A 19,270-nucleotide genomic window follows, 5' to 3' on the forward strand; every position below is an offset into this window, starting at 1 on the left:
AAACTACAGCTGCGAATTATAAGGAAAAGGTATTCTCTCAGACCCCTGGCGATTGAGGAATTGGAAACAGCTTTGCCCAGTAGCTTTGCTTAGGGTCTCCTGAGGCTGTAATCAAGATGTCGTTAGGGGTTGTGGGTATCTGAGGCTGATTCCGAGGCACACCTAAATGAGGCCCCGAGCCATCAGCAGAAGACCTCTCTGTAGGGCAGCTTAAGTGTGTGGTACCATGGATAGCTTCCCTCTTGATAAGTCAATGTGAAATGACTTATTCACATGGGGGGTGGGGGCGGGGGTCCATGCCTACCGCAGAAGCAGCCCTTCCCATGTTTCCCTTGCTCTCAGAAAGATCATGTGTTACAGGTCATGAGATAACCTCTGATGAGACCAGAAAACTCTTGGGTCCAAAAATAATAGGAGCTTTCTGAGGGCAGCCAGTTGCACAGCCAGACAGCAGACAGCCAGGTGGAACAACCTGGGCCCCTTGACCCGTCCTGAGCAGAGCTCACTGCTGCAAAAGGAGACCTGTCTACTTATAAGATGTGGAACTCTTGGTGGCTGTTCAAGAGATGAGGCTAGCTCCTGTCTATAGGGCAAAAGAAGTATATAGTCAGGGTAGTGCATTCTGAGCTTGAGGGTCTGCTAGGGGCCTCCTGGAATGGTGGCCAGGCAGGGCTCCTAAGGATCTCCAAGCAATCTAGACACGGTAGGGTAGGAGACAGAGCTCAGAGGAGGGAGAACAAAGACCAGGGCTGGGCAGCCGCTCTTCTGTTTGATCAGCACATTTCTGGACTCTCACCTTTGGCTATTGGTTTACTCATGTGCTCGTTCACTCCTGCCAAATTCTTAGGCCGTAGATATGGGGACTGACCGTCTTCAGGAAGCTTGGTTTAATGGGGGAAGCTCCCAGTATGGCAGTGTGTCTATGAAGCCTAAGGAGGGTGGAGAGGGGGCAAGCCAGGCATATGGAAGTTCACCTGCTGGGAGAGAGTGGAGGTCAGAAGAGATGTGTGAGCCAAGCAAGGGGCCTTGGTTTAGAAGAAAGCAGTAAGGTCGTGCAGGAATTTAGTGAGGCATGAATGAATCAGACTTGCGTGATTGTGGGGACTCGGGGAAGATGGTCCTGTAGGGGACCATGGGTCCCCAGCTATCGCCTAGAACAGAAACATGCCAAGAGACCTTTAAGAGGAGGCACAAACACCAGAGGTGTCAGCCCAACTTCACAGTGAAGATGTAGCAGTCTGCCCTGACCATCTCAGAGCGACTGACTCCAGTGTCAGGCTGAGCCCTGCCTGCGTCTGGGAAAGAATTCTGGCCCTGCGGCCCTGACCCCAGTATTAGCTCTAACAAAAAACCTTGAAGGTGGTTAAGGATACCGGGCTGTGCGCAGTGAGTTGAAGAAAAGAGGCTCTCTTAAGCTCATTGGAGTGAGTGGGGCCGTGGAAGGCAAGGAAGAGGGAGGAGTCTTGTGGTTCGCTGTTGTGCCTGCTGAGAGGCAGCTGGGCTCATGTCGGAAGTCCATGTACTACAGTTCCAAACTGAGGTTCTGCTCCCTGTGGAGCCTCCATGCCAAGTCCTCCAGTCCAACAAGATGCAAGGGCGCTGTAGTCTCTGAAACAGCAGGTGGCGCCCTCCTGCTGAGATTAGATTTTTTAGGAGCTGTGGGTTTTTTTGTTGTTGTTGTTTTGTTTTGTTTTTTGTTTTTTTGGTGGTGGTGGTGGGGGGGACCTGTTGGGCTTGAAAGAGAAGAGCAGACACTCCCCGGGAGCTGGCCCCTGGGCGTTCACCTAGTCCCACCTTATCTACCCACTGTAGCCCAACCACTAGCCTCACCCTTGCTCTCCCTGTCTGTCTCTTGGGTCTCGGTGCCTTTGCTCTTCACCGCTAAGGTCCACAGGGCAAATCTGGGCTGCAGGAACTTCACAAGCTAAGGCAACTCCAGGACCAGGACGGTGGGGGGTGCAGTTGGTAGTGGAATGCCCCAGGGGGTCTTCTGAGCTCCCCTCAGGTCCCAATGGCTTTTCCTCTCAGGCCCTCAGAAGGTACTCCTTATGCCTAGCTGGGGGGGGGGGGTTCTAGTAGGTGACCAGGAGTGTTTGCCTATGGAGGGCTGGCTCTGCCAATGACAGCATAGACCCCAGCATCTCTATGCAGGGTGAACTGTGCCCACTGGTGAAGCTGCCCATTTTCTCCCAATCTCCAGTCTTTAGTCCTAGAAAACCTGAGGGGTGCAGAGGAGGCCCACAGGCTCCTCCACCTTTCCTGGCACCCTGTTCATTCCCTACTTGTTCTGTCCTTGGAACTGAAGTCCGACCTAGGCAATGCACCTGCGGCGGGTAGGCTGAAGGCTGGGCAGCAAGAAATGGAAGCAGAGAGTGCCCAGTTCAGGAGGACCCTGGGAAGAGATGAAGTACCATGAGGTAAGATGTATCAGACGGGCTCCAGGTAGGAGGGGACCAGGACGACAAGATGGGAAACTGAAAGAGGTTCCTGAAGGAGGAAGAAGAGGATGAAGAGAGGAAGAATTTTTAGAGGAAAGGTAGAAAACAGAGAAGTTTGTGGGGGTAAAGGGGAAGCCAGGGGGATGCTATGGCTCATCACAAAAAAGACAACAGATTTTGTAAGGAAGGGGGAAAGTATTGGAACATTAGAAGGTAGGGGCCGAGAGCCGCTCTCGGAGGCAGGCACCTGTCAACCCTGTGACAGACAGGTATGGAAACACCCTGAGCACCGCAGCAGACCCTCACGCCACCAGCCACCACCCCATTCATAAATGTGAAGCTGGAGCTGAGGAGTTGAACCATCCCCACCCACGTTACCCCACCCCCAAAGCACCCTCCACCCGGCTAGATAGCAGCCACCCCACCTCTCTGCTCCAGTTGACAGGGTAATCAGTAACTGTTCACCAAGATGGTAGCTCAGCCAGACAGGGGGGCCTTTGTGTGATCCCAGCCCCGCCGGGATCCCTAGCCTGGCCCTGAGTTTGCTCAGTGTTAATCATTGGCCAGCACCCAGGGTTACAGCCCCTCTAGAAGCTCTCAGGACTGGGGCCTTGGTGTCCCTCAGCCTCAGGCGAGGTTCACCTGGAGCAGGGAAGGGACAAAAAGGAAGGAGAAAGGAGGGCGCAGGCTCTGGGTGGAACTCAAGGACATTCTGCTACCACCTGTGCTTGTAGAGCCTGGCTTTCATGAAAGGTCCCACCTGGAGGGACTGAAAAGTCCCCCACTGGGCACCTCATCCTCCAGAGAAGTGAAAGAGGCAGAGGAAATCCTTTTCCCAAAAGAGTAAAGGGTATGGATGGGGTTGCTCTGGAGGTGAAGTGAGACTCTCTGGGGACCCACACAGGTGTAGACCCCTCCTCTGGACTCTGATGGAGACTGAGGGGTTGACTCACTATGTGCCAGAGGGACGAGGATGGTGGTGAAGCTTGGCCAGGAGCAAGGAGGAAGGCATACAGAGATGTACATACCAAGAGCAGAGGTAGAGAGGGGCACCTTCTATAGGAGCACACACTCCTGAACATGATCTCCGTTCATTATCCTAATAGCTTATGCGCCAGGGGCTACTCTACACCACGGTCTCAAATTAGGAAACAAGACACAAGTCCATCACTTGTCCAAGTCCCAGAGTTAGGAAAGGCAGCAGTGACAGACTGTTTCCAGACCTAGGACCTTGGGCTGTGGTCAAAATAGAGGGGATATGGAAAGAGAGAGACCCTAGATACCTTCCAGTAGCAGGGCATGGGCTCTAAGACTTGAGCCTCCAGTGAAAGGATTGCCTTTGAAGAGGAGCAGGCAGGGATCGGGCTTCTTCAGGTATTGGATACCTGGTTTAGACATTTCTCCACAGGGAAGGAGGTCAGGTGAGCCAGCCTCTGAACATCACACAGGGGAAGCCCCACCAGCCCCCATATTCCCTTTGGCCTTACCCTGAGAAATCAATATTGATGTTTTATGACCCAGGATAAGTACATGCTTTCTTCCCCTGTGGAGGGTTATCTGGTTTGAGGGGTTAATCAGTGACCGCTCTGTCAGGGGAGGGGAGCAACTGAGAAGAAAGCAGCTATTCAGCCTGAGCGCCTCAACTCAGCTCCCTAACCCAGTGGGCAAACCTGTTCTTTCTGCTGGGTGGAGACAGGGCCTTTGGGAAGCTGAGATTGAGTCCACAGGGTGTGTATGGAGGATGTACCCAAGGAAGGTATCCTCAGAACGAAGATCGCCCAGGGAATGAGCTGGCAAGGCAGGCGTGTTCTCCACGTGGCTGCCATGGAGTGGGGAGCATAGAAGAAACAAGAGTCAAAGTATAGAAGATTCATAGATGACTCCAGACAACGTGGGCCGCCTCTCTGGAGGGTCGGGGTATTGGAATTCAATATATATATCCTGTTACCCAGGATAGTTTTGGATAGGAGGTTTAATAAATCCCCATGAATCTTAATGTCCCTAAGAGCCTTATCTTCCAGGACAGTTTCAAAGACTAGATCAAATATTACACTTAAAGCAGGAAGAAAATAACTCTTTAGAAGAGAGGTAGAGATGTCTAGAGGGAGACTCAGTGGTTAAGAGTGTTTGCCGCTCTCCCAGAGGACCTGAGTTCCGTTCCCAGCATCCACATTAGAGGCTGCGCAACCACCTGTAACTCCAGCTCAGGGTACACACACAGGCACCTGCACTCACATGGACCTACCCACATTCAGATGCACACTCATAGGCATAATTAAAATAAAATTCTAGAGGGGGTTATTATGTGGCTATTTAAAATTCATAGTAGCTTGCTCTGCTTTCTATGAAAGGAACAGTTCTCTGGGTTGACAGTCCTGTTGCCTAGGAACACTCAGTAAAAGGCCATTAGGGTTGAGGAAAACAAGGACTCTTGAGGCCCCTGTCTACAAATGAGTTAGGATAAGACAATGAGAGCTCATTTATCTGTAAGGTACCTTCTGAAGACATGATGCGTGACCTTGAACTTGACCTTTCATTCCTGGTGTCGGATCACCCTCCACCAGGCCTGAACTAGATTCTCCATCTGCAGGATGAGAGCCTTGCTGTTCTGGAACACTGAAGGGAGAGCGGGAGCCTGTCCTCGGCTTAGAGAGGGGCTAAAGGCACAGGCTGGGGGCAAGGTGTTAGTCACCGGAGAAACAGACACAGGGCTGGTGTGGGAGAGGAGACGGGGTGTTGGTCACAGGGGAAGCAGAGGCCTGAGAGAGGCACCCTAGGAGAAGCACAAAACTTAGGAGTAGGTGGGCAAAAGCAATTGCAGTCAAAGCTGACTACCTGAGTTTAGTCCCTGGAACCAACATAGCCAAAGAGAAAAAGCAACTCCAGAAAGTCATGCGGTAATGTGTCACCACCATGCAGGCACGTGCAAAATAAATAAGCAAATATACAACACCTTCCTCAAAGCCCCTCTGGGATACTGGGGCCTGGAAGATGAGCCACATCCCTAGAGCTGGAGTCTTGAACTTGTGAAGGGTCAAGACAGTTTAGCTACATAGAGAAACATGCCTATCAAAGACCACAGATGTTCACTGTTAGTGGTCTGGATTGTAGTTTGGGAAATGGGAGATGAACACACGTAGTCAAGCTGGGCCTTTGTCTTGCCTGTGAATGATCAAGAGGGCACACTGTGGTCCTCGCTCCTTAGCCCGTCCTCTTGAGTGGAGCCAGCCATGGAGGAGTAAGTAACCAGTGTCCACCCTCACACCACTGTCTCCGCCATTTTCACACTATGCTGAACCAACTGATTTTCTGCTGAGCACAGAGTGACCAAGAGTACAGACTGCATTTCATGGCCCTCTTTTATGCCATGTAGCTGAAAGCAGAGGGAACTTGTCTTAGTCTGTTTATGATGCTGTAATCAAACATCTATGGATGTGATGGTTAATCTTGTTTGTCAACTTGAGTCCATCTGGAAGTGATGGAGTGATAAGCAATGGCACGGCTGTGAGGAATTTTGTTGGTCAGGTGAGATATGAGACAGAATATGACCCACCCCAAATTTGAGTGAGCCCTTGTCATGGTAACCAGATAAAAGCAGGTCCACCAAGAGAAGCTCCGCCTTCGTGCTGCCTTCTCAGTGATACAAGCTCATCTATGCGTTTTGCATCTTGCTGTGAGCTCGTCCACCCTGCTGCCACCTGCCTTCACCGACATCAGAATGCAGCTTCTTCAGCCTTCTAAAGTGTACTGAAGACCAGTGGGTCTCCCAAGATCCTCCAGGCCTTCAGTGACCAACTGGAATTGCGTGGGGCACCCAACTCTGTGCACTGAGCATCGTCCAGGTTCTGACCTCTGTGATGTGAAGTCAGCCATTGTTGGTCCATCAAGACTGTATTGTGTAAACCAACCTAAGGACCCCCCTTTAATATACACGAGTTCTACTGGTTCCGTCCCTCTGGAAAACCTCAGCAGACATGACAATTTATAAATAGTAGGAATTATTTTGCACAGTTCTTGAAGTGTACAAGCCCATGTGCCTGCTGAGGGCTGTTGTCCACTACCAAGACGGAGACTCATTGATAGGTTTTCATAGGGCAGAGGAGGGGGAACAAACAGGGAGTAGGACCCTTGAACCCAGCCCATCGTCACCTCCATTTTCTGTTGCTAGAAACAAAATACCTGACTGAGGCTATATGTTTTATAAAGAAAAGAATTCACTTAACTCCCACTTATAAAAGACTCAAGAGCACAGAGCCAGTAGCTACTGAGACCTCATGATGAGGGCATCCCATGCCACAGGTGCATATGGAAGAGACAGCTGATGGACATGGCTAGCGAGGAAACAGGAAAGAAGAAGCCAAGCTTGCTCGTGTGTAAGAAGGTAGGAACTAAGCCTCCCTCACCAGACCCATGCCCTTCCAGAGATCAGGGTTATCCATGTGTGAGAGTGGAGCCACCAGGACCTGATTACTTCTGTCCACGTGCTCATGGCCGGCCTCTACTCCTCTACTTCTCTGCTCTCTCTGTCTCTGTACGAGGTGCTACCTCTTAATGGTCCTGCCACCTCAGCACTACCTCACAGAGGAACAAGCTTCCAGCACACAAGCCTATTCACTGGGGCCCCGCCCTGTGTCTTAGCACTCCCTAAGGTTCATGCTTTTGAAAACCCTAAGTAACACTAAGTAGTAACTTTCCAACATATTCAAAACAAAGCAGATCCAAACAGAGACAATGTATGTAATTTCTGGATTGGCCACTCCCAGGCCAACCCAGGGCCCTGAAGGTCATTGTATCTGCTCATATGCTCACATGTCAGAGAGACAAGCCCCCCTCTTGGTCAAATCCCTTCTCTGCTTGCTTTCCAGTTACAGCTGCCAAAATCTATTGCATAACAGATTTAGAATACAGTCAGCAGTCTGTAGCCACAAGTTCCACACGGGTGGGACCCAACCAATGTGGACTGAAAATATTCAAGAAAAGAGCGTCTGTACTGAACACACATAGAGTTTTCTCATTATTATAGCCTCAAACAACCGATTAAATATGTATTTACCTCGCATTTACATCGTGTTAGGTATCATAAGTAATCTGGAGATAGTTTAAAGCATTCAAGAAGGCAAGGGGTAGGCAAATGCCTATCTCATTTTATATTAGGGACTATAACAGCTTCTGATGTTGATATCCATGAGGGAGAGGGAACCCATCCCCTGTGGATACCAAGAACAATTGTACCTGAAAGCTTCTCACATGTCTAAATTCCAGTATCCTAGAAGGCAGAGCAGGCCCGAATGTTATAGACCAGAAGCTAGTGGCCTCTGTGTTCTGTCAGAGGATTTAGTGGAACTGTCATCTGGGACAGGGAATGGGCAGGAAGCTTACTTGCTCTTGGTCCTGTAACTATAGAAGAATTTGGGAATTGGTGAGTAAGTCTTCTTGCTGATTTCAACAAATTCCTTTAAAAAAAAAAATGACCTTGGGTTATAACTGGCTAGTCTGCAGGCCAAGGGGGTTAGGGAATATACTTCTGCCAAGAAAGCTCACCTACTGGCTGCCAGCCATCTGAATTGACTGAGTCTGGCACACTGGAGCCTTGGAGAACTATGGAAGTCACATGCTTTCAGATCCCAGTGGAAGGCAGTCTAGGCTGACTCTACACAGCCAGACTGGGTAGGAACTGTGCCCTGGGCCTTTCTCAGGCTTTCCCAGTTAGGAATTCTCCACAACACAATGGGAATCAACCCAGCAGCCAAAACCAGATTAAGGGTGTGTTCCCTTTTTACCTGGGCCTATTGTCTCAGATGGCCTGGAGATAGTGGCCACTAAACCCAGAGAGGGACATGGGAGGGGTCTGGGAGGAGCCTGGGCAAAGGACTCAGAGAAAGTACAGCCAGTGTTGTCAGGCCTACAAACTGTCCAGACAAGACCTCTGGCTGGAGTTTTCTGAACATGGGACCGGCTTGAAGCAATATCCAGAAGTCTGAGCAGGCCTGCTGTTCAGCGCCTGCTGTAGATGTGGTGACAGAGGGTGATGACCCAGTTAGAGCCTCCCAGAGGGTAAAGCCACAGACTGAGGAGATCGCTGGACAGGGAGTTACTTCCAGAAAAATGGAAGAACAATGAGTCTTTAATGCCTCTGAGCAGCCTGGCTTGGTTAATTACTGGGGACTGGGGCTGTCTGCTGAGCCCCTACTGTTTTGTTTTCCAAGCAAGGGTTGGGTTCAATTGTGGTGTGTGGCTCTTCCATCATTCCACCACACACTGTCCCCTCACTGTGAGTTGGAGGAGGGTGGTGGCGGAGCACTCGCTATTGTGTGCTGGTCTCCAGGCCACAGGAGGCTGCATCCAGACATGACTGAAGGGTTGGGTACAGGATATGATGGTTCTCAAGGTGGCTTCCCTTGGCAGGCAGCATTTGTGTTTTGTGTGTGAGATTAGCAGATATGGGGTGCTAAAGGAGCAGAGTGACAGATTTGCCCCAAGGTCTCCCTTTCCTCTCAAAATAGCCTGACTTTTAGGAAAGCACATGACTCTCTTAGTAAAGCTGCGTTGCCCAGACACCTTCGCAGGTGTTTGTAGTTGCTACTAAATTATGGCCAACAGATATAGAAAGAGTTGGTCTTCAAGTTTTAAATCATACCCTGTAAAGGAAGGAGTCATACCCTGTTCTCCATTACTTCCTGATGGTGAGAAAGCCATGCTGGACCGTTCGCAGGAAAGCAGACCCTAAGGTACAAAGTGTGCAGTCAGGCCTTTAATGGGGGAAAGAAGGAAATTCCACTGAGACCATTTGGTAGTCTGAGTCTTTCCTAACAAATACAGACATACCTTAATTATTGTGCTGCCGGTAATAATCTCCGTGAGAGAGGTACGCAGACGCTATGTGAGTACAGAGGGGAGCACTGAGTCCTGTCAGAGCCATTTGGGGGTTTCCAGGAGGTGATGGCATTTGTGGAGTCTTGAAGGACAGTTAAGAGACTTTTGCAAGTGAGTATCTGAGTGGGGAAGGGCTTGCTTGACAGTGAGCATCCTGAGCAAACACTCAGGGTGTAGGAGCATCTGGAGAGTGCTCTAGCATGGGAGGCAGGCGTCAAAGAACATGGGCCAGGTGTGAAGGACCATGGATGTGGGAATCACCGAAAGCTGAACTGGAAAGTAGCTTCTCTCTCTCTCTCTCTCTCTCTCTCTCTCTCTCTCTCTCTCTCTCTCTCTCTCTCTCTCTCTCCCTTGCTCTTCCCCTCCCCCTCCTTTCTTTCTTCCCTCTCTCCTCTCCTTCCCTTTCCCTCTCAAGTCTCCCTGTCTCCCTCTCCTCCCCTTTTTTCTTCCCTCTCTCTCCTCCCCATCTGTTTCCTTCTCAATTCTGAAAATACTGAATAAGACAGGCCTAGGGTAGAAGAAGCGGATGTAATTTGTGATTTTTCCATTTTCCCCATAGAAACAATGTCACAACAGAGGACTATATTCCTGGCCTTGGGCCTGATGCACAAACTTTATGAGAACCAAGCACAAAATCAAACTCAGGTAGGTAGCCATGAGGATGCACACAGTCTGTGCACGCAAGTTTTCTCAGTAGCTCCTGAACAATCAAATAGGACTCCAAAGTAACTAACTAAAAATATGGATATATAATGCAATGTCCTTATTCCTAAAATTCTAGTAAAAATTATCACTTGAAAGGTAGCCCTACACAGTTTTAAAAGGTGTGTGTGTGTGTGTGTGTGTGTGTGTGTGTGTGCTCCATGCAGAGACCAGAAGGAAGCATCAGATCTCCTGGAGCTTGGGTTACAGTTGGTTGTGAGCTGCCAGATGCCAGTGCTATGGAAGACCAGCAAATACCTTTAACCATGGTGCCATGTCTGCAGCTCCTGAACTACACATTCCTAAGACATAATCTGATGAGTTCAGCTATTTATACACCCTCAAAATTATCACAATAGTAACTGGCTCAGTAGTTAAGAGCATTGGCTGTTCTTCCAAAGGATCCAGGTTCAATTCTCAGTATGCACACAGCAGCTCACAATGCCTGTAACGCTTGTTCTAGGGATCCAGCACCCTCTTCTGCTTCTGTGCATGGATGCAGTGCACAGATATATACCCGAAACACCCACACACATAATAAAATATTAATAAAAAATAACTACAACCAAGAATCTGACACTTTTAACATTTTGTGTGTCCCTTCTGGAAGTTTCCTTCGGGAGACGTCTGCTATTCTTTTTTTGACCCTGCAGATTAGTTCTCGTTCTTAAATAATTTTGTCTAAGTGACGTCATGCTGTATGTGCTCTTTTTGTCAGACTTTTCTTCCCCCACGTGGTTTATTGAGAAGCATCCATGTTGATACACTTGTGGATGGTTGACACCTTTTACATTCTGAGTGACATTGCCATATGAGATTAAAACACCAGTTACTCACTCACCCAAGGCCACATGCTTGCCTTGGTCCTAGTTTTAGGCTGCTACAGATAAAGCTGCAGTGAGTACTTATGAACCGGACTTCTACAAACACCTAGGCATGGAATGCTGGAGTCACATAGTGCACATTTAACTTTAATGAATGTGCCAAAACGTTTTCCTGCGCAGTCAGCGGTTACAGCTAATAGCTCTGTTGCTCTGCAGTTCTCCCATGTCTTAACCCACACTTGGGATGGAAGGTTTTTAGTTTAGCTGCTATGTAATAGTGGTATCTCAAGGCTTTTGTCTGTTTTTGATTAGTTTTCTTTGTAGCAAATTTTAAGTGTTTAATATATTCTGTGTATAATTCTGATATCATAGCCAGGATATGAAATCACCTTCTCCCAGGGTATGGTTGTTTTCATTCTTTGAAAAATGTCTGTTAAGAACAAAATATCTTAATTTTTCTAAAGTCCAGTTTAGCAGTTCATTCTCTTATGGATCATGCTTTTTGGATCATAAGTTCATTCTCTTATGGATCATGCGTTTTGGATCATAAGTTTTTTTATGGATCATGCCAGCCCACAACAACAGAAATTGTTTAATGGATATTAGGTCTGGAGTCTGTGCTAGGTTCTCTTGACATGTGGTACATGGAACAGTTTGGGCTTTGCTTATGGAAATGTACTTGTTATAGTATCATTTATTTAAGAATATTTCTGTGGTCCTGATGAGTCAGCACTTAAGAGCACCTATTGCTCTTGAAGAGGACTAAGTTCAGTTCCCAGCACCAATTTAGAAAGGTCACGACTGCCTGTAACTGCTCCCAGAGATCAGGCACCCTCTTCTGGCCTGTATAGGTACTACACTCAAATGTGCAAACCCACATTCAGACATCCAACACACACATAATTAAAAATAATACAAATAAGCCAGGTAACACTCAGGAGGCAAAGCCAAGTGGATTTCTGTGAGTTTAATGCCATCCTGGTCTATAAAGTGAGTTCCGGGACAGCCAGGGCTATTACACAGAGAAACCCTGTCTTGAAAACTATTTATTTATTTATTTATTTATTTATTCATTCATTCATTCATTCATCAATCTATTTATTTAAAAATAAGATAATTTGGGGCTGGCAGGATTGCTCAGTGGTTAAGAACACTTGCTGTTCTTGCAGAGGTTCCAGGTTCAGTTCCAGTACCCATATGGTGGCTCACAACAGTTCTAGGGAATCCAACACCCTCTTTGAATCTCTACTGAAAGCAGGTACAACGCACATGGTACACAACCATTGTGCAGGCAAAATGCTTTTAAACATAAAGTAAAATTAATAGATCTAAGTTATTTAAAATAATTTTTTTGAAGAATGCCTTTTCTGTGCCTCATTGTCTGTGCCTTGTTGAAAATCAGTTGTCCTGGCCAGGCAGTGGTGGCACTCGGGAGGCACGGTCAGGTGAATCACTGAGTTTGAGGCCAGCCTGGTCTACATGGAACAACAACTGTTCACTCACCTGCTCCTGCATGTTGTTCGCCTTATTCCAGTTCTACAGAGCAAGTTCTAGGACAGCCAAGGCTACACAGAGAAACCCTGTCTCAGAAATCAAAAAGAAAAGAAAGGAAAAGAAAGTCAGTTCTTGTGACTGTGTTCTACTTCCAGACTCTCGACTCTGTTTCATTGATCTTTCTGTAGGTTCGCATGCTAACAGCACATAAGGTGTGGTGATGCTTTTCACTGTACCTGATAATACATTTTGAAGTTTGTCTTTGTCTTCCAGCCTTATTCTTCAAGTTTTCTGGTACCTTCTGGTTCCTCTCTACTCCCATACAAATGCTAGAATCACTTTTCCAATTTTCATTTTTAAATTTTTAATTTTTGTATAGAACCCATTTAAAAAGGTAGCTAAAATAATCAGAATAATTTCGCCATTTAGAGATAAACCTTGAGATTATTTTTGGTATAAATTTCCAGGCTTCTTATGCACTAAACATATGCTTTATTGAATGTGCATTGAAAGAACTAGTCACTGTTCTTGATAACATCTTGATAACATCTGGCTTACAGAAATATAATTTACATACAGTAAAAGTCACCATTTTCAAGGGTGCAGTTCAGCGAGTTTGTTTGGTACATAGAGGGAACCACCACCACAATAACAATGCAGATGTTTCTGTCACCCTGACAGGTTCCCAAGGCAGCTGTGCCTCTCTGCCCACACACTGCTCCCACATCATCTGATTTCTGTCCCCATGATTTTGCATTTTTCCAGAATAGAACTAAGTGGAACCATGGGTCATCTTTTGTATCTGACATCTTCCCCTGGCCGTATTCATTTTGAGATTTACCAATGCTGTATATGTAAATAGTTCATTTTATTTTATTTTATTTTATTTCATTTCATTTCATTGTTTTGATTGCAACAGCTACCACAGTTTGGATGTTAACAGGCCTGATCTCCAGCCTAGCAGCATCAGGAAGTGGCAGAGTCCAGTGGGAGTTCTATAGGCTCTGGGGGTGTGCTCCTGAAGGGATTGTGGAGCCCTAGGCCCTTCCTCTTCTCTTTTGGCCATACGGCGAATCATTAGTTTTGACACACACTCTCCACTCTTGCCGTCCAGTGTGCCCACCAGTGGCCCAAAGCAGTGTGCAGGTTTAACCTTAGACCTTTTCTCTTTATAAATTAACTATGTTTGGTATTCTGTTACAGTACTGAAGCTGACCAACAGTTTGCTTCTGCACTCCTCAAGAGACAAACAGTTGGGTAGTGTCTGGTTTGAGGCACTTGTGAATAAAGCTGCTATAAATCTTTGCATATTACATTTGTGCACACATGTATTTTATTTCTTTTGTCTAAATATTTAAGCAGAATCGCTAAATCATGGGATGTGTGGATATTTAACTTTGGAAGAAACTGCTCCATGTTCTCCCTAGGCAGCTGTACCCTCTGGCATTCCCACTAATGATATAGAAAACTCCCACCGCCCTCCACAACCTCTTCAGCACCTGCCGAGATCCCTTTTTAAAGTGTAGCCATTAGACCTGGAACATCCTGTGTTGCCTTGTGTTTTCTTTGGTGTCTCCTCAGTAACTAATGAGAACAATCATTTTGTATGAGTTTTGGGACCTTATCTATAGATCATCTTTGGTGAAGTGTCGGGGACTGCTCTGCCAAATGTTGGAACCCGCACTGCCTCAAGCTTTTGGGGGCTAAATTGTCAGAGCCCGCACTGCTGCTCCGGTTCATGGGTCAGGGTTCAGCAAGAGAGAGAGTGAGGGCGGACGCAAAGAAAGGAAACCAGACAGAGTGTGATTCAGTCCCATTTATTCTCAAGTTTCTCTTCTTCTCTCTTTCCAAGTTTCTTGTTCCTAGTCCAAGTCCCAAGTCTCGAGTTCCTAGTCCCTAGTTCCTAGTCCCTAGTGCCTCCAAGTTCCAAGTTTCCAGTCCTCTCTTCTGTCTACCTCTCACCTTTTATAAGTCTCACTTCTTAAGTCACGCCTTTAAGTCTTGTCTCTAAGTCATACCTTTAAGTCACACACACCCAAGGGAAAATCCTAGGTATATAAAACAAGATGTTATCAGAGTGTGCTCAGCTGTTGTAGGCTGTTGAAAACAAGTCTCTTGTCAGGGTATATGGCTCAAGATGACTGCAAGGATGATAGCCGCCTTCTGTCAGCTCCCCACAGTGAAGCATCCAAAGTTTGTACCTTTTTTTTAAGTTGCACATCTTCTTACTATTGAGTTGTAAGAGTTAAACATTCTGGGAAGTGTTGGTTTAAATGCATTACAAATATCAGTTAAATTAATCTTATTTAACCCTTCGTGGTACAGACACTATTGTTTTCCTGATTTTGCAAAAGAGGGAACTGTGGTACAAGACCCCAGGTCTCCTATGTCAGCAAGTAGAGGGGCAGGGCTGGTGGGATGGCTCAGCGCATAAAGGTGATTGCCACCAAGACTGATTGCAAGAAGAGAACCCACTCTAGCAAGTGTCCTTTGACCTCCATATGTGTGTGCACATGCAAGCAAACACACACAGAATAAGTTGATAAATGTCACTTCAAAAATTCAAAAAAAGAGAGAAAGTGGATGGCCTCAGTGATCCCCAGACAGCCTGGCTCCCACCCTGCCCCCACCCCCATGATGCCCCCACTTCTCCCAGTGTTAGTACAGTTTCTGTCTGTGTGTGTGTGTGTGTGTATGTGTGTGTGTGTGTGTGTGTGTGTGTGTGTGTGTCTAAAACCCTCAACCCTGCAGGGAATCCATGTATTAATTTCTTGTCAATTTGGACAAAACAAAACACTTGGCAGAAGCAACTCAGAGGCTGGAAAGCTTATTTAGCACGTGGTGTCAGAGGCTTGGAGTACACCACGGTTGGGAAGGAATGGCGGCAGGGGCTCCATCCCTGACGGCGAGAGCCTGTGCCTTCCATTCCATCCATGGTGGTGTGTAGGTAGATGCTGCTCTTCATTTCACATCATGGCTGATGGGGAAGCAGAGGGTATACACTGGAACCAAAGCAGTCTAAACCGGTCTTAAACCCGCCCCTAGTGACCTGCTTCCAGCAGCCAGGCCTAGCTTCCTAAAGGCTCTGTCATGTTCCAAACAGCTCCAGGGACTAGAGACTATGTGCTTGGTTATGGGCTGAAGGGGACATTTCACGTTGAACCCTAACAGGCCACAGGTGGAGGGCCACAGGAGCAGGGCGTTTAAATGTGGTTCTGAGGAGATTTTCATATGAAAACGTGGAGAGCCATTAAAGCAGCCTTAGAGCCACCATTTGCTGTTCCTCTGAGAAAACAAAACAGGCATGTTACTCTCTTCAGGGTGCCGAGTTCTGAGTCAGGACTCATGTCCTCAAATACGCTCCTATATCGTCATTACGGTTCTCACCGACGGAATGAATTTTACAGGCAGTCATAAGTAAAACTCGGCCAGCAGAAACCTCAGTGAACAGGGATCCCTGTAATTTAGACAGTCCCTTAGTTATCAAGCAAGAAACACCAGGACTAGGAACCATATGGTGGAGTGGGCCAGTGTGAGGGAGGCAAAGCTCCCATTAAACAGTCATACAGAGCAGAACACAAATCCCACAAAGATCATAAGAAGCACCTGGAGGTGATGACTGTCTTTTATCATGACTGTGGCAATGGATTCATAAGCATATATCCCTGAGTAGAAATTCATTCATGGTGGAAAACTGACCTCAGAGCATAGTGGCCATCCCCATCTTCGTCAGAGTTGCTGTGACCACCATAGGAACCCCTCAACAAGAGACCTTAGGGGACAGAAGCATCATTGCTCTGTCCGTTTAATCAAGACATTTATATTTAGCCCCCACTGACCAACTTCACAGTGGGACAGTGAGCATCTGTCTTTCCTAATGTCAAAATCTTATTTTTTACAAAATAGTTTGGAAAAATAGTTTGGAAGATGTAAGTTTTTATGTTTTTAGCCAACCAATTCAAAAAAAATAATTTAAACCCTTATTTTGAAAACTCCTCAAGTCATTTACTTTAATTATGGAGAGGGTGGTGGTGGTTTAAATAATTAATTTTAGTTTTTTAATTTCAAGTTTTTTCCCCATTCGTATTTTATGTGTATGGGTATTTTGCCAGCACCGTCTGTGCACTGTGTATGTGCAGTTGTCTGTGCACTGTGTGTGTGCAGTGCTCCCAGAGGCCAGAAGAGGGCCCTCCTGAGCCCGAGGATTACAGGCGGCCACCATGCCTTCCGACATTGTCATGGAACTGGGGGTCCAAACTCTAGGCTTCACACTTTCGAAGGAAATAAATACTAAGCCTACTAAGCCATCTCCTTAGATCCCTCTACAGAATCAACAGGGGACAGTGCGTTCAGTTGCCATGTGACCAAAGCACTTCTGAATCGTTGTTTCTGAGTCACTTTACACTAGCTTACACTTAATGAAAAGCAGTTACTCACTTACTGCTCAAACAGCCCAGTGGCTTGAAGACACGGTCTAGTTTCATCTGAAATGTCCCCTGAAGTCACACAGCACTAACAACTTTTGGCCATAGAAGTCCACGAGTCTTGAACCTGTTCACTTTCTGTCCAAAGGGTGAGTAGAGGGTCTATCACCTCAAAGAGCTTCCTGTCGGCCCCTCTCACTTTAAAACACAGCCTCTTTACAGCATCCTTTTTTTTTTTTTTTTTTTTTTAGAAAACCCCACCATGCCTGCGCACACAGAGGTGCTTGCTCAGCAGTGGAAGAAGCCATCCTCTGAACCTGGGTGAACAGGAGGTACCACACACCCTCACGCCCAAGAGCTGGCCCTGGAGCCCAGATCTTCCAGAGAACCTTACATAGCTCAGGACAGTCTAAAACTGGGGCGAAGAAGAGAATATTGAATCTATTAAATATCAAGGAAGTCTTTCCTAAGATCTAGATTTTGAGAGACTGATGGTATTTTCATGTGTCAGGCAAAGGTTCTATTAGACACTTCTTGCTGAAGATGAAGACAGAGATAAAGCATAGAGTCCCAATCCAGATGACTTTAGAATTCAGGAAGCAGCTGGAGGCAGAGGCCAGAGACCAGAAGAGGAGGAATTATGGGAGCAAGCAAGACCAGATTCTCAGAAGCATCTGGGCAGTGGCCACTATATGAAACCCTCCCCAACCCTGTCCGACCTGCCTCTAACCATGTTGGCTGTGAAGTACCTGCAGTATGTGTCTATGTGCATATACCACGTGTTTACTAACTCGCTAACTCACACAGTCTGAATTTCCACTGAAAGACCCACATTGCCCATTCCTAAAACATCTCTTCCGAGAAAGCTTGCCAGCTAGTTCTGTTTCCTGGCCTACACCTTGGGGAGGCACCTGCTTGAGTATATGTGCTCACACATGCTCAGAGGCACACACTTGCCTACGGTTGGTCAGACTCCCCTCTCAGGCACAATTAACAACCCTCAGATACAGGTTGTCCCTCAGGCACAGAAAGACAGCCTGGGGGTGAAACAGCCGGGGTCCCCTAGGCTGTGTGCCTCTCCAAGGCCGGTGTCTACCACAGCCAGAGCCACATACACAGCTGCTGCCAGGACACAGGCTGCCATTGTGCCTCCTGGTCCAGGGGGACAATGAAAGCTTGTTTCCTCCCGGGAGCCCGACACCATCCCTCTCCTCTGCACACTGCCTGGCAGCCTAGGCCAGGGAGCCCAGCGCCCTGTTTCAGAAAGTTAGGGAGACTCCTCCAGTGTTATGGTCTCCTCAGGAAGTCCTAGGGAAACCCTGGTCTGATGGGGGACCCCAGGGGAACTGGTAGTCTCTTCTGCTCTCTGGATGAGGACAGAGCAACAGGATTCGAAGTTGTCCTGCCCCTTAGAGATCAAGTCAGACTGAGGCCTAGAGCAGAAGTCCAATTGGAGGGCCCACTGGGCCCACAGGAAGATCTCTGCTACCTGGGACTACCGTGTGCTACTGAGCTGGCCTTGCCCCATAGGGTTGCAGGCCTTGGACTATGCCTAGGAAGATAGTTTCATATCCTCATCCATTAGAATGTGGTACCACTCTGAATGTGAGCTTTAGATGTATGGAGACTACACCTAAAGACCATAGACAAAGTCATTAGAATATTTTTGTGTTGTTATTTTATTTTATTTTACTGCCATTCAATACCACCTTGGGCTTGGATGTAGTAACTCAACTGGTAGTGTCATTGCCTAACATGCATGAAGACCTGGGTGTCATCCCTGACACTGTATAAAGCCAGGCGTGATGGCACACACCTAAAATCCCAGCACTGGGGAGGAAGAGGTAGGAGGATCAGAAGTTCAAGACCATCCAACACAACACGAGCTACATATCTCGAAACGAAAGTAAAGCAAACCAGTACCACTCCTTCTCCCAGCCCTGACCGCCGCACCTCTGCAGTAGGAAATAGGTCATTCACCCCTCTGGTCTCTTGTCACTATTAATAAAGTACTCACTAGGCGCTCTGAGCACATGGGGACCAGACTTTTCTAATCTTGTTCTCTGTAACACCTTTGCACAAATCTTATGTCCTAGGCAAACTAATTTTTCTTGATTTCTTCCATATATACTGCTTTTCTTTCCGAGGTCGTTTCTTTTTTTTTTTTTTTAATAATTTGCATACAAAGTAATACCATTAACATTTATTGAGATAAGGGCATCAGAAAAAAATGCAAGATTTTTTTCAATGTATTGTCATTATTTTATTGCTGTTACTCAGTTGGTCTGAACTTTTTAAAAATTCATTTATGTGTGTTTTGTCAGAACGTATCTATAGGTCATTCATTTCTGGTGCTTACAGAAGTCAGAAGAGGGCGTTGGATCTCATGGAACTGGCGCTACAAACCATTGTGAGTCACCATGTGGATGCTGGGGATCTGAACCTGGACTCTCTGGAAGAGCAGCCAGTGCTCTTAACTACTGAGCCCCTTGTCTGAAATTTGAATTTAACTGGC

At 47.0% G+C, this 19,270-nt stretch overlaps 1 long non-coding RNA gene across 1 annotated transcript; it reads left to right on the forward strand.

Moving 5' to 3' along the window:
- The first annotated feature begins 1,858 nt into the window (after window positions 1-1,858).
- Window positions 1,859-18,883, forward strand: LOC143443983 (uncharacterized). The gene is made up of 3 exons (XR_013113443.1): window positions 1,859-2,417; window positions 9,871-9,956; window positions 17,007-18,883. It is a non-coding gene; the product is annotated as an uncharacterized LOC143443983 (long non-coding RNA).
- Window positions 18,884-19,270: the final 387 nt, after the last annotated feature.

The sequence above is a fragment of the Arvicanthis niloticus genome, chromosome 11 (assembly GCF_011762505.2).
Source record: "Arvicanthis niloticus isolate mArvNil1 chromosome 11, mArvNil1.pat.X, whole genome shotgun sequence".
NCBI lineage: Eukaryota > Metazoa > Chordata > Mammalia > Rodentia > Muridae > Arvicanthis > Arvicanthis niloticus.